The 12,137-nt window shown below is 52.2% G+C and overlaps 1 protein-coding gene across 2 annotated transcripts in view; it reads right to left on the minus strand.

The window, feature by feature from the left end:
* The window catches only part of LOC105485289 (SH3 domain containing GRB2 like 1, endophilin A2), a 39,362-nt gene that overhangs the window by 26,044 nt on the left and 1,181 nt on the right, over positions 1 to 12,137 (minus strand). The window contains exon 1 of one of the 2 annotated variants that reach the window (XM_011747581.3): positions 1,803 to 2,428. The exons of the other annotated variant lie outside the window; for it this stretch is intronic. The gene's annotated coding sequence lies outside the window, so the exon portion shown is untranslated. Of the gene's footprint in view, positions 1 to 1,802; positions 2,429 to 12,137 lie in introns of those variants that run through there. 2 annotated transcript variants of the gene reach the window in all.

Here is a 12,137-nt window from a genome sequence, read left to right on the forward strand (position 1 = left end):
GAGGCCAGGGAAGGAGCTGCACAACGAGTAGCCAGGCCCAGCCATGGCGAAAGCCCTAAGAATCTTGGCAAACAGGGCTGGGGAGGCCGGGAATGGTTTAGCTTGGGGAAGCATTCAAGCCAGGGAACCACTAACTCTGAGCAGACTGGCCCAGCCGGGCAGCAGCAGGTACACTTCAGCCTGGCCTCAGTCAAGGGGGGAAGCAGACGTCCGGGCTCGGCTTCCTCGGGACCCTGCTCAGGCAGGCTCCGGGTCAGAAACTGCCTGTGACACAGTCAGGCCCCTCTGACCTGGCCAAGTTCAGGTGACTGTCAGCTGCAGCCCTGGAGCTGGACACACACCCTAAACCACAAGAAACATTCTCCGGCCGGGCGCAGTGGCTCAAGCCTGTAATCCCAGCACTTTGGGAGGCCGACACGGGCGGATCACGAGGTCAGGAGATCGAGAGATGATCCCGGCTAACACGGTGAAACCCCGTCTCTACTAAAAAATACAAAAAAACTAGCCGGGCGAGGTGGCGGGCGCCTGTAGTCCCAGCTACTCGGGAGGCTGAGGCAGGAGAATGGCGTAAACCCGGGAGGCGGAGCTTGCAGTGAGCTGAGATCCGGCCACTGCACTCCAGCCTGGGTGACAGAGCGAGACTCCGTCTCAAAAAAAAAAAAAAAGAAACATTCTCCGAGCTGCTGATTTTTTCAGAGCAGTTGGACCTGTTCCCAACAGAGTTCTCCGAGGCCTTGCCAGCCACCTGCCCCCCTGGTGTTCTGTCACAGCCTGGTCAGATGCCTGGCTGGCGGACCAGGGCTGCTGCTGAGCCACCACCACGGGGACACTGCAGGGGCCCCGTGGAGGACAGCCCCCCACTCTGAGAAGGAGCCCCCCAGCTCAGCCTCTGCAGGGAGCGTCTCTGGCGACCTCATCAGCAGGCTAGTGCCCAGCGGAACATGGCCCATCACACATGCCTGGGCACAACCCAGCCTCAGGAGCTGCCATCCGACAGGAGGAGAGCACCTCACACAAACACCAGCGTGTGGTGTGTGGATGGGGGACTCCAAGGCCAGATGCTCCAAGGGCTGAGAACTCAGTTCCCACATGCAGCCCCAGAAGATGCCAAGGATAAGGGAAGATAGAAACGCATTCATTATAGGGCAGACAGGAAGTGGGGAGAGAGTGGGGTTGGGAGGTAGAAGAGGCCAGTGACATGGACAGGAGGCAGGAGAGCACAGGGCCCCACACAGGATGGGCGGGAGGGGTTGACTGTGTGAGTTCCCTATGCAGGGGAAGAGTAGCATTTAAAGCTGGGACCAAGGCAGGGGCTCCGGAAGCTCCCAAAAGTCAGCTGAGAGCTTGAACTGTACCCCAGGCCAGGTGGGAACATGCTTCTCCTCTTCCTCTAGGGCGTGCTCACATAAACCTGACACACAGCCATCCGCTGTAGGGTGGGGGTCACAGTGGCCCATCCGTCCTTCCATGTGATATTTACCGGCTTCCTGGGGCAGGCTAGCCATTAAACCGAACACTGGGGATGCAGCAATGAGCAGAAATGCCTGGCTCTGACGGCAATGGGCTCATAATCCAGTGGCAAAGGCAATGGAATAACCACTCCCATCAGCCTGAAACTACGTGGGGATCTGTCCACCCGGGCCAGGGCAGAGAAGACGCCCGTTTCCGGCCCAGGGAGGGAAGTGGGCCCACTCACCCCATGCCCTCGCTGGCCTGAGGCCGTCTGGATCCTGGGTATCTGCCATGACCACCACCCCTACAGACACGCGGCATGACCCCTGCTGGGTGCTTTGTCCCCTTACCCACGTGTGGAACTGCGGCCCGCCAGGTTGGAGCCCTCTCTCCCAGGCGGTCAGTGGGCCGCTGCTGAGTCAGGTCCAATGGAGGAAACGGTCGGTCTATTTTCCTGCTGTGGTGAGGAAGTCTCCCCATGACCCCGCTCTCAGGGCCTGGTCAGCAGGTTTTTCTAGGAGTGCAGAGGAAAAGGAAGACAGGGCCGTCCTCCCAGAGCCTGAGTTCAGGGAGCCCTGGGTACTGCTTAACAGGAAATGAGCAGAAATGCACCAAGCTGCAGCGCTCAGAAAATGTGCTTGCCAAATCCAGCCCTGCAAAAGGCGAGAGACAGAGAAAGACAGAGACAGGCAGGCAGACAGACAGACAGGAAGAAGGCGTGGAGAAGAGAGAGAGAGAGAGAGGAAGAAGGGGTGAGAAGGCAAAAGAAGGGAGAGACAGAGAGAAAGACAAGGAAAGAGTGAGAACAGAGAGAGAGAGGAAGAAGAGGGGGGAGAGAGAGAGAGAGAGGAAGAAGAGGACAGGAGAGAAGGGAGAGAAGAAAAACCCGCTGTAGCCCTGGCCACCACATTCTTCCATACGCTCTCCGCTCTCCGGGGACAGCTTTGAAAGAGAACCAGAAGAGACCGCCCCTGACACTTCAGCTCACACATTAAAAAGCCATTAGAGTTGGAGAGCTCAAGTCCAGCTGAGATGCCTCCAGAGCCTCTTGAGCTTCCTGACACCCACCCCACCCCCACCCCGGGGCAATGCTTCCCCATCCAACCCTCCTGGAGCTTAGAGACCTCAGGGGCTTGGAAAGGAGAAACATGGAGGCCACTCTGAGCTCCTCCTTTAAGCTATGCCCATGGCAGCGGCGAAACCTGCAGCTGCCTCCGAAATCCTACTGCGGACGTTGGCAGCACACTCCAACACGACGTTTCCCCAGATCAGATCAGTTACAAAACACTGGCGACAATCACAGAGGCGGAAAAGGGCCAAGGCAGCAGTGAAGGCTTGGCTGTACCCTAGGCCCCTGGATCAAAGTCCACTGGACCAGAGACACGGGCAGGTCTGAGCAGGACGGGCCCCAATCCGCAGATTTCTCCTCTGAGAAAAAAATGCAACACACAGAGACACCTGAGGGGCCCAACAGCCAGCTTAGGCCTCAGGTGGACTGCGCACATGACAGCGGCCACCCCGGGGCAGCCAGGGGTGGAGTGAGCAGTATCACGTTCTCTGTGTGCTTGATAGGTCTGGGGTCTCAAAATGTGACAGGCCCCAATGTCTTCAGCTGAGCGGGATAAGGTGAGACACCTCATCTTGCACTCGCAGGTTGTTATTAGGGGCACCCGGAATGTAATTATGCACTGCAGGGCTGGGTTTTAACACACACCCAGATCAGCAGGGTGATCGGCACCCACAGAGCCCTAACTGGTCTTTGGTGAACACGGGATTCTGAGTCAGAGATGAACTTTTGGCCGAACTTTCAGACCTTGACTTGATTTCCAGGGCCTGATGTACAGCAGTCACGGGTGCAGACACCGGAGTTTGTTAGACGGGAAAACGCAGGATGCTGCTTGATTACAAAGTGCCCAGTGACCACCAACAGCCAACCCTGCCGGCCAGGCGAGCCAGGTTTCACAGACAGGCCCGAGGAGCAGCAGGGTGTAAGGAGCCTCCAGCTTCCTTCGGGGAAGGGCAGTCTCAAACCTCTGTGTCTACACAGCCCAGCCAGCACACAGCTCAGGCCTCCACACAGCTGCTGGTTCCACCCATCTGCAAGCCAGAAACACAGCGGAGTGGGGAGAGTGAGCCCTGCCCGTCCTGGGGGGAGCCCAAGGTCCACATCGCCGGCTCCAATGCCTCAAGGCACACACCAGCACATGCCGCACGTTCCAGACTCAGTCACCAGAGCTTCCTGCAAGGGTGGACTTAACCCCATTCCCATCATACATGGACATCACAAAGCAAAGCCCGTTCCTACATCTGTTGCCAGCACCTCCCCGAGGGAGACGGGGCTTCCGGAGGTCAGCCTGCAGCTGCTGGACTCACCAGCCTTGTCTCGGGCACAGCCTCTGAATCACCAACACCGCCCCTTACCAGCCCACACAAAAGGGCCTCGGAATCACCTGTCATTCCCAGCACAAGGATATACATTTTTATCTGTGCCAAGGTTAAGGGGTTATGAACCCCATATTTTTGTATCTTAAGATCATTCCCAGGGGCTCACGCCTGTAATCCCAACACTTTGGGAGGCTGAGGCAGGAGGATCACAAGGTCAGGAGTTCAACATTAGCCTGGCCAACATGATGAAACCCCGTCTCCACTATAATCCCAGCTACTCAGGAGGCTGAGGCAGGAGAACTGCTTGGACCCAGGAGGCGGAGGTTGCAGCGACCTGAGATCGGCCCACTGCACTCCAGCCTGGGACAGAGCAAAACTCCGTCACACACACACAAAAAAAGATCATTCCATGTTTATGGCTTAACAAGTCAAGCACTTTGGTAGGAAAACCAAGAGTGGCCCCACAAAGTGAGGTTTTAAAAAAGAGATCAGGGTTGTGCGTGGTGGCTCACGCCCGTAATCCCAGCACAATGGGAGGCCAAGGAGGGCAGATCACCTGAGGAGTTCAAGACCAGCCTGGCCAACAAGGCAAAACCCCGTCTCTACTAAAAATACAAAAATTAGCTGGGCACGGTGGCAGGCACCTGTAATCCCAGCTACTCAGGAGGCTAGGGCAGAAGAATCGCTTGAACTGGGCGGCAGAGGTTGCAGTAAGCCAAGATCGTGCCACTGCATGCCACCTTGGGAGTGGAGACAGAACAAGACTGCATCTCAAATACATAAAATGTTTAAAAAATCATAATAACCCAGGCATGGTGGCTCACACCTGTAATCCCAGCACTTTGAGAGGTTGAGGCAGGAGGATCACCACCTGAGGTCAGGAGTTCGAGACCAACCTAGTCAACACGGTTATACCCCTTCTCTACTAAAGATACAAAAATCAGCCGGATGTGGTGTGACGCGCTTGTAATCCCAGCTACTTGGGAGGCTGAGGCAAAAGAATTGCTTGAACCCAGGAGGCAGAGGTTGCAGTGAGCTGAGATTGTGCCACTGCACTCCAGCCTGGGCAACAGTGTATAATCCCAGCTACTTGGGAGGCTGAGGCAAAAGAATTGCTTGAATCCGGGAGGCAGAGGTTGCAGTGAGCTGAGATTGTGCCACTGCACTCCAGCCTGGGCAACAGTGCGAGACTCCTTCTCAAAAAAACAAAACAAAACAAAAAACCACAATAAATAAACTAAAAAGAGGTCAGGGCCGGGCACGGTGGCTCACGTCTGTAATCGCAGCACTTTGAGAGAACGAGGAGATAGGATCACTTGAGCCTAGGAGTTCAAGACCTGGAGTGGTGAGGTTTAAGGAGCCTCCAGCCTAGACAACATAGTGAGACTGTCTCTACAAAAAATTAAAAAAGAAATAAAAATAGGCCAGGCATAATGGCTTACGCCTGTAATCCCAGCACTTTGGGAGGCCAAGGCAGGTAGATCATGAGGTCAGGAGTTCGAGACCAGCCTGAACAACATGTGAAATCCGTCTCTACTAAAAATACAAAAATGAGTTGGGCGTGGTGGCATGTGTCTGTAATCCCAGCTACTCAGGAGGCCGAGGCAGGATAATTGCTTGAACCCAGGAGATGGAGGTTGCAGTGAGCCAAGATCGCGCCACTGTACTCCAGCCTGGGTGACAGAGCTAGGCTCTGTCTTAAAAATAAAATAAAATAAAAATAAAAATAGGTCAGAACAAGCAGTATCGTGGACATTCTGAAACACCAGCCATGTCCCAGACACTGCTTACTCTGACCTACAGCCCCCCAATAGGTGGGGCCCAGGATCCCCCAGCAGACAGTTCTCCCTCAACCCCCCAGCCTCTCTTTTTCTCCTAGGCACAAACCCAGGGCCTAAGGAGCATCAGACAGATTTCAAAGCTACAGGAGGTGACGCTTGTGAATGTTCCTCCTAGCTCAGTCTGAAGCAATCTTTCCGTTCAAACATTCAAACCCTCTCCCTCCTTTCACACACCCAAAAAAAAAAAAAAAAAGGCCAGCATTCCAGGCAGCTGCCAGCTCTATCCCTAGTTACACTCTCAATCTCACACAGCCCGGCCACAAGATTTATCAGGAAGCCAGTTAGCAGCTTAGGCCTGGAAATAACGTCACCCAAACCCCCAGCACACCAAGGGAACTTCTGAGAGCAGCTCTCACTAGTGGCGTTCTTTAACCCTCCTTAGTCCCCCAATTCTAGTTGCGAACGGACGCCAGGAGGCTCTTGAGGGAGTGGGTGTCACACAGGCAGAAAGGAGGGAACCAGGGAGATGGGACCACGATGGATGGCTATTTCTTTTACCGCTTTCTTCCAGATGATTCAACTTTCCCCAGCTCAGGCCTTCAACCAGTCTATGGCCAGTTCATGATAAGAAGTAAAAACTCACAAACTGCCCACTCAAGCCCAAACCAATTTTGAACAAGTAGATGAACTAGCCTGGAACCCACTAAGGTTCTTACCATTACCAGCGATGAGATCAGAAACTCGGAACCAACAACACAGCCTCGCCTGCTAGAAAGTAAGTTTATCTTTCCCAGCACTCTCTCCCGGATCCTCCCGGCCTCTGTTTCTCAATTTAGAAAGGGCACTGTGAGAACCCTTGGAAGTCTAGAGCCTGGTTTAAAGCAGGGTTTCTTAAGCTCAACCCTACTAACATAGGGCTGGAGAATTCTTCCTTTGCAGCGGGGGGAAGAACATTGCATTGTAGGATGTTTGGCAAGCATCCCTGGCCCCATCCCCTCAATGCCATGAGCACTCTCTCCCAATCGCCAAGCGGAGGAGTGAGGACGGGGTCTGCGCTGTCCCCGGCTGACAGCGCTGATGGGAGTGTGCACCTGCTTCAGGAGCCCCGATGCCTGTGTCTCTCAACTATCAAATCAAGTTCCAGCAAAGAACTGGAAACCTTTAAGCTGTGTATAGAACCATTGTGTGTAGCACTGGAAACTCTCCCTTTTCTAAGTCCCTGTAAATGGTGTTTTTTTTTTTTTTTGGAGACAGGGTCTGGCTCTGTCTCCCAGGCTGAAGTGCAGTGGTATAATCAGGCTCCCTGCAGACTTGACCTCCCCAGGCCCAAGCGATAAAGGTTCCTCAAGATCAGTTGGAAGGTTCACACTGAAGAACATTAGTGGATGGTGGCATTTGGGGCCAGGAGTGAAAGTGTTTCCTCTAAAATAGTTCCCTACACAGCGGGAGACATGGTTCTTCTGAGATTCATGTAATATGTTCTGTGTTTCTCTGTGAACCATTTTTCAGTCTTTGTTTCTGTCATTAAACATAAGGGAAATTCCATAGAGACTATATCAGACAAAACTGACATTGTTAATTAGGAGAAAATACAGGTGCTTACCTTTTCAAGGCTTATTAATACATATGGTTGCCACAATACATGTATGTGATAAGCAGTGTACATATACGTACGAATTGTTTAGGCCAGGCATGGTGGCTCACGCCTGTAATCCCAACACTTTGGGAGGCTGAGGCGGGCAGATCACTAGGTCCAGGAGTTCAACACCAGCCTGACCAACATGGTGAAACCTCGTCTTTACTAAAAATACAAAAAAAAAATTAGCCAGGCGTGGTTGCGGGCGCTTGTAGTCCCAGCTACTTGGGAGGCTGAGGCAGGAGAATGGCGTGAACCTAGGAGGCAGAGCTTGCAGTGGGCCGAGATCATGCCACTGCACTCTAGCCTGGGCTACAGAGCGAGATTCCGTCTCACAAAAAAACAAAAATTTAGCCGGGCATGGTGGCGTGTGCCTGTAATTCCAGCTATTCGGGAGGCTGAGGGAGGAGAATCGCTTGAACCTGGGAGGCGGAGGTTGGTTGCAGTGAGCCAAGATTGTGCCACTGCACTCCAGCCTGGGCGACAGAGCGAGACTCCATCTCAGAAAAAAAAAAAATATATATATATATATATATATACACACACACACACAGACACACACACGTTGTCACAATACATATATGATAAACGGTATACACATACACATAAAACGTTTATGATGGACCTAGCTCCCCGCTAAAAAAGAGGCCCAGACACTGAAAGATACGTGAGTGTTTCTTTTTTTTTTTTTTTTTTGAGACGGAGTCTTGCTCTGTAGCCCGGGCTGGAGTGCAGTGGCCGGATCTCAGCTCACTGCAAGCTCCGCCTCCCGGGTTTTTACGCCATTCTCCTGCCTCAGCCTCCGGAGTAGCTGGGACTACAGGCGCCCGCCACCTCGCCCGGCTAGTTTTTTGTATTTTTAGTAGAGACGGGGTTTCACGGTGTTAGCCAGGATGGTCTCGATCTCCTGACCTCGTGATCCGACCGTCTCGGCCTCCCAAAGTGCTGGGATTACAGGCTTGAGCCACCGCACCCGGCCGATACGTGAGTGTTTCTAAAGACTTGGGGGTAGGCTTGACCTTGGGGTCTGGATGTTGAATTTTATGTAAATATCTACCTGTGGGCGGGGCGCCATGGCTTACGCCTTTAATCTCAGCACTTTGGGAGGCTGAGGCAGGTAGATCACCTGAGGTCAGGAGTTTGAGACCAGCCTGGCCAACATGGTGAAACCCCGTCTCTACTAAAAATAAAAAAAAATTAGCCGAGCATGGTGGTGGATGCCTGCAATCCCAGCTACTCGGGAGGCTGAGGCAGGAGAATTGCTTGAACAGGGGAGGCGGAGGTTGCAGTGGGCCAAGATCGTGCCATTGTACTCCAGCCTAGGCAACAAGAGAGAAACTCTGTCTCAAAAACAAAACAAAACAAAACAAAAAACAAAAAACAAACTACGCATGTGGCTATCTGTGTTTAACAAACTAGGAAAATCTTTATTTTATTTTTTACTTTATTTTTTTTTTTGGAGACGAAGTCTGGCTCTCATCCCCCAGGCTGGAGTGCCTCCCAAACTGCTGGGATTAAAAGCGTGAGCCACCGCACCCGGCCAAACTAGGAAAATCTTAAGAATGGCTCAGTGGGGATTTTTTTGTTCCTTTGTTTTGGTATAATTATCCTCATTTTTTTTCAAAATCTTAAAGCAGGGTTTCTCAAATTTGGTACTATTGACATTTGGGGCCAGGTAATTCTTGGGGGGGCAGTGGGGAGCCCTGGGCACAGGAGGATGTTGAGCAGCATCCCTGACTTCTACCTACTAGTAGCCAGCAGCACCTCACCAAGCTGTGACAACCAAAAAGATCCCAGACATTGTCAATGTCCCCTGGAAGACAGAAGTGACCCTGTTTTATAGAAAGATAAACATCCCCAAATCCTTTTGTGTAAAAGGGGGAATGTTTTTACCCTTAGGCCGGATAAGCAAGACCAGCTGAGACCTACTGGTATAAAGCATACCGCCCGTTCACATGGTGAGAATGCAGTAAATGTTCATACCACTAGGTAAGGAGAGATCCCGAGAGATGTCACTTTTCAACAGGCACAGGAGAGGGTGAAAGAGTTGTTATTATACTAAAAACAAAAAAAGAAACACAAATAGTTGGATATGTCCAGATAACAGCTGAGATGTCAGAGGGAACCATGGCAATGATCGCAGAAGAGCAAGGAACGCAGTCAGGGCGACTTCTAAGAGCATGACTCGAGACACAATTGACCAGGAGGCCAAGACGACAGCCCTGACGGTGGGCTGTGGCCATCGTGCTTTGGGACTAGGCCTCAGGATGTGGAAACAGGCAATCCTAAGCCCAGCTAACACCACACTGTGCTTTCCAGGCTTCAAGGCGCCATTCACAGATCTGAATGCAGGTCATCCTGCTTCCCTCGAGAGAGACAAAGTCCTGGTGGCTGGCATGAGAGGCCTGGCTCGTTCCTCCAAAGAGGGTGTCAGCTCAGGACAACATGGGCACAGGCCCTGATCGCTGGGGGTGGAGGAGGGGGTGGCTTCCAGAAACCTGTCTATGGCACGGAACAAAGTGGCCCAGGAATTCCTCTGAGACCTCTGAGAACATCTTTCCTGCTAGGGAGCAGCGCTCTACGATGCTCTAATCCGCAGGTGAGGGTCTGACGCCTGCTGGGCAAGGTCTAACCCAGGGCCAGGCCATCTGATTTCAAACTGCTGGGGCAAGGGGGTGGGGCTATTCTCAGCGACAATCCTAAAATTCATCCGGATTAAATCTTTCTCCAGGGTTTAACCATCACCTGGGGTCTAGAGATAGACCCTAAGTATCTATATCCCTAGACAACCACTAGGGTTGTTACTTTATTTTTTGAGACAGGGTCTCACTTTGTTGCCCAGGCTGGAGTGCAGCAGCACGATCATAGTTCACTGTAGCCTTGAACTGCTGGGCTCCAGTGGTCCTCCCACCTCAGCCTCCCAAGTAGCTGGGACTACAGGTGTACATCGCCACACCTGGCTAACTTTTCGATATTTTGTAGGGATGAGTTCTCCCTATATTGCCCAGGCTGGTCTTGAACTCCTGAACTCAAGGGAACCCCTGTCTCAGCCTCCAAAGTGCTGGGATTACAGGCATGAGCCACAGCACCTGGCAGGGTCCTTACTTTTTTCTTTCCAGGGACAAAAGGTACCAGCTGGGTGTTACTGGGGACTTGTTTCTCTTTGCTCCCACTGGGCCTCTCCAAACTGTGGGCAGAGAACCCTGTTTGCCACCTCGGCCCAAGCATTTGCTAAGATCATTGCTCAGGCCGGGCGCAGTGGCTCATGCCTGTAATCTCAGCACTTTGGAGGCTGAGGCGGGCAGATCACAAAGTCAAGAGATCAAGACCATCCTAGCTAATATGGTGAAACCCCGTCTCTACTAAAAATACAAAAAATTAGCCAGGTGTGGTAGCCGGCACCTGTAGTCCCAGCTACACGGGAGGCTGAGGCAGGAGAATTGTGTGTACCCGGGAGACAGAGCTTGCAGTGAGCCAAGATTGCGCCACTGCACTCCAGCCTGAGCGACAGAGAGACTCCATCTCAAAAAAAAAAAAAAACACACAAAAAAAACACATCATTGCTCATTCCTCGGTGGACTCTATCCACACAAATTCCACACAACCTCACCCTGCAGTGCATGGACCAATAGGATTCAACAATCTGAGGCTTTTTTTTTTTTTGAGACGGAGTCTCGCTCTGTTGCCCAGGCTGGAGTGCAGTGGCCGGATCTCAGCTCACTGCAAGCTCCGCCTCCCAGGTTTATGCCATTCTCCTGCCTCAGCCTCCCGAGTAGCTGGGACTACAGGCGCCCGCCACCTCGCCCGGCTAGTTTTTTGTATTTTTTAGTAGAGATGGGGTTTCACCGTGCTAGCCAGGATGGTCTCGATCTCCTGACCTCGTGATCCGCCCGTCTCGGCCTCCCAAAGTGCTGGGATTACAGGCGTGAGCCACCGCGCCCGGCCGGCTTTTTTTTTTTTTTCAAGACGGAGTCTCGCTCTGTCACCCAGACTGGAGTGCAGTGGCGCAATCTTGGCTCACAGCAACCTCTACCTCCTGGATTCAAGAGATTCTCCTGTCTCAGCCTCCTTAGTAGCCGGGGTTACAGGCAAAAATACAAAATTTTTGTATTGTTAGTAGAGATGGGGTTTTGCCATGTTGCCCAGGCTGCTCTCAAACTCCTGGCTTCAAGTGATTCTCCCACCTCGGCCTCCCAAAAGTGCTGGGATTACAGGTGTGAGCCACCGTGCCCAGCCAAATTCGAGGCTTGCTGGATTTGAAATTGCAAAGTGAAAATTTTAAGTGTGCCCAGTTTTATGGAGAGTGGATCCACAGCTTTCACCACATTCATGGGCAATGGGTCCTGGACTTTCCAAAAAACCCTTTATCTGTCCAAATCAAATGCACTTAGGCTGGGATGCAACATTCTACTTCCGGGAATTCATCCTATAAAACGAATCCCACTGGTAAGCAAAGATATTCACTGGCTATTCATTGTAGTAATGGTAGCAGAAAATTCCGGTAAACAGAAATATCTATCAACTGACAACTGGTTAAATAAATTATGGTACACCTAATGGAATGAAATACAATGTACCCATTAAAAAGATCCAAGTAGGCCAAGCACAGTCGCTCACACCTGTAATCCCAGCACGTTGGGAGGCCGAGGCAGACGGATCACTTGAGGCCAGCAGTTCGAGACCAGCCTGAGCCAAATGGAGAAACCCTGTCTCTGCTAAAATTACAAAAAGTAGCCGGGTGCGGTGGCACATGCCTGTAGTTCCAGCTACCGGGGAGGCTGAGGCAGGAGAATTGCTTGAACCCAGGAGGTGGAGCTTGCAGTAAGCCGAGATTGCACCATTGCACTCCAGCTGGGGTGACAGAGAGTGACTCCGTCTCAAAA

The sequence above is a fragment of the Macaca nemestrina genome, chromosome 20, assembly GCF_043159975.1.
Source record: "Macaca nemestrina isolate mMacNem1 chromosome 20, mMacNem.hap1, whole genome shotgun sequence".
NCBI classification, from domain to species: domain Eukaryota; kingdom Metazoa; phylum Chordata; class Mammalia; order Primates; family Cercopithecidae; genus Macaca; species Macaca nemestrina.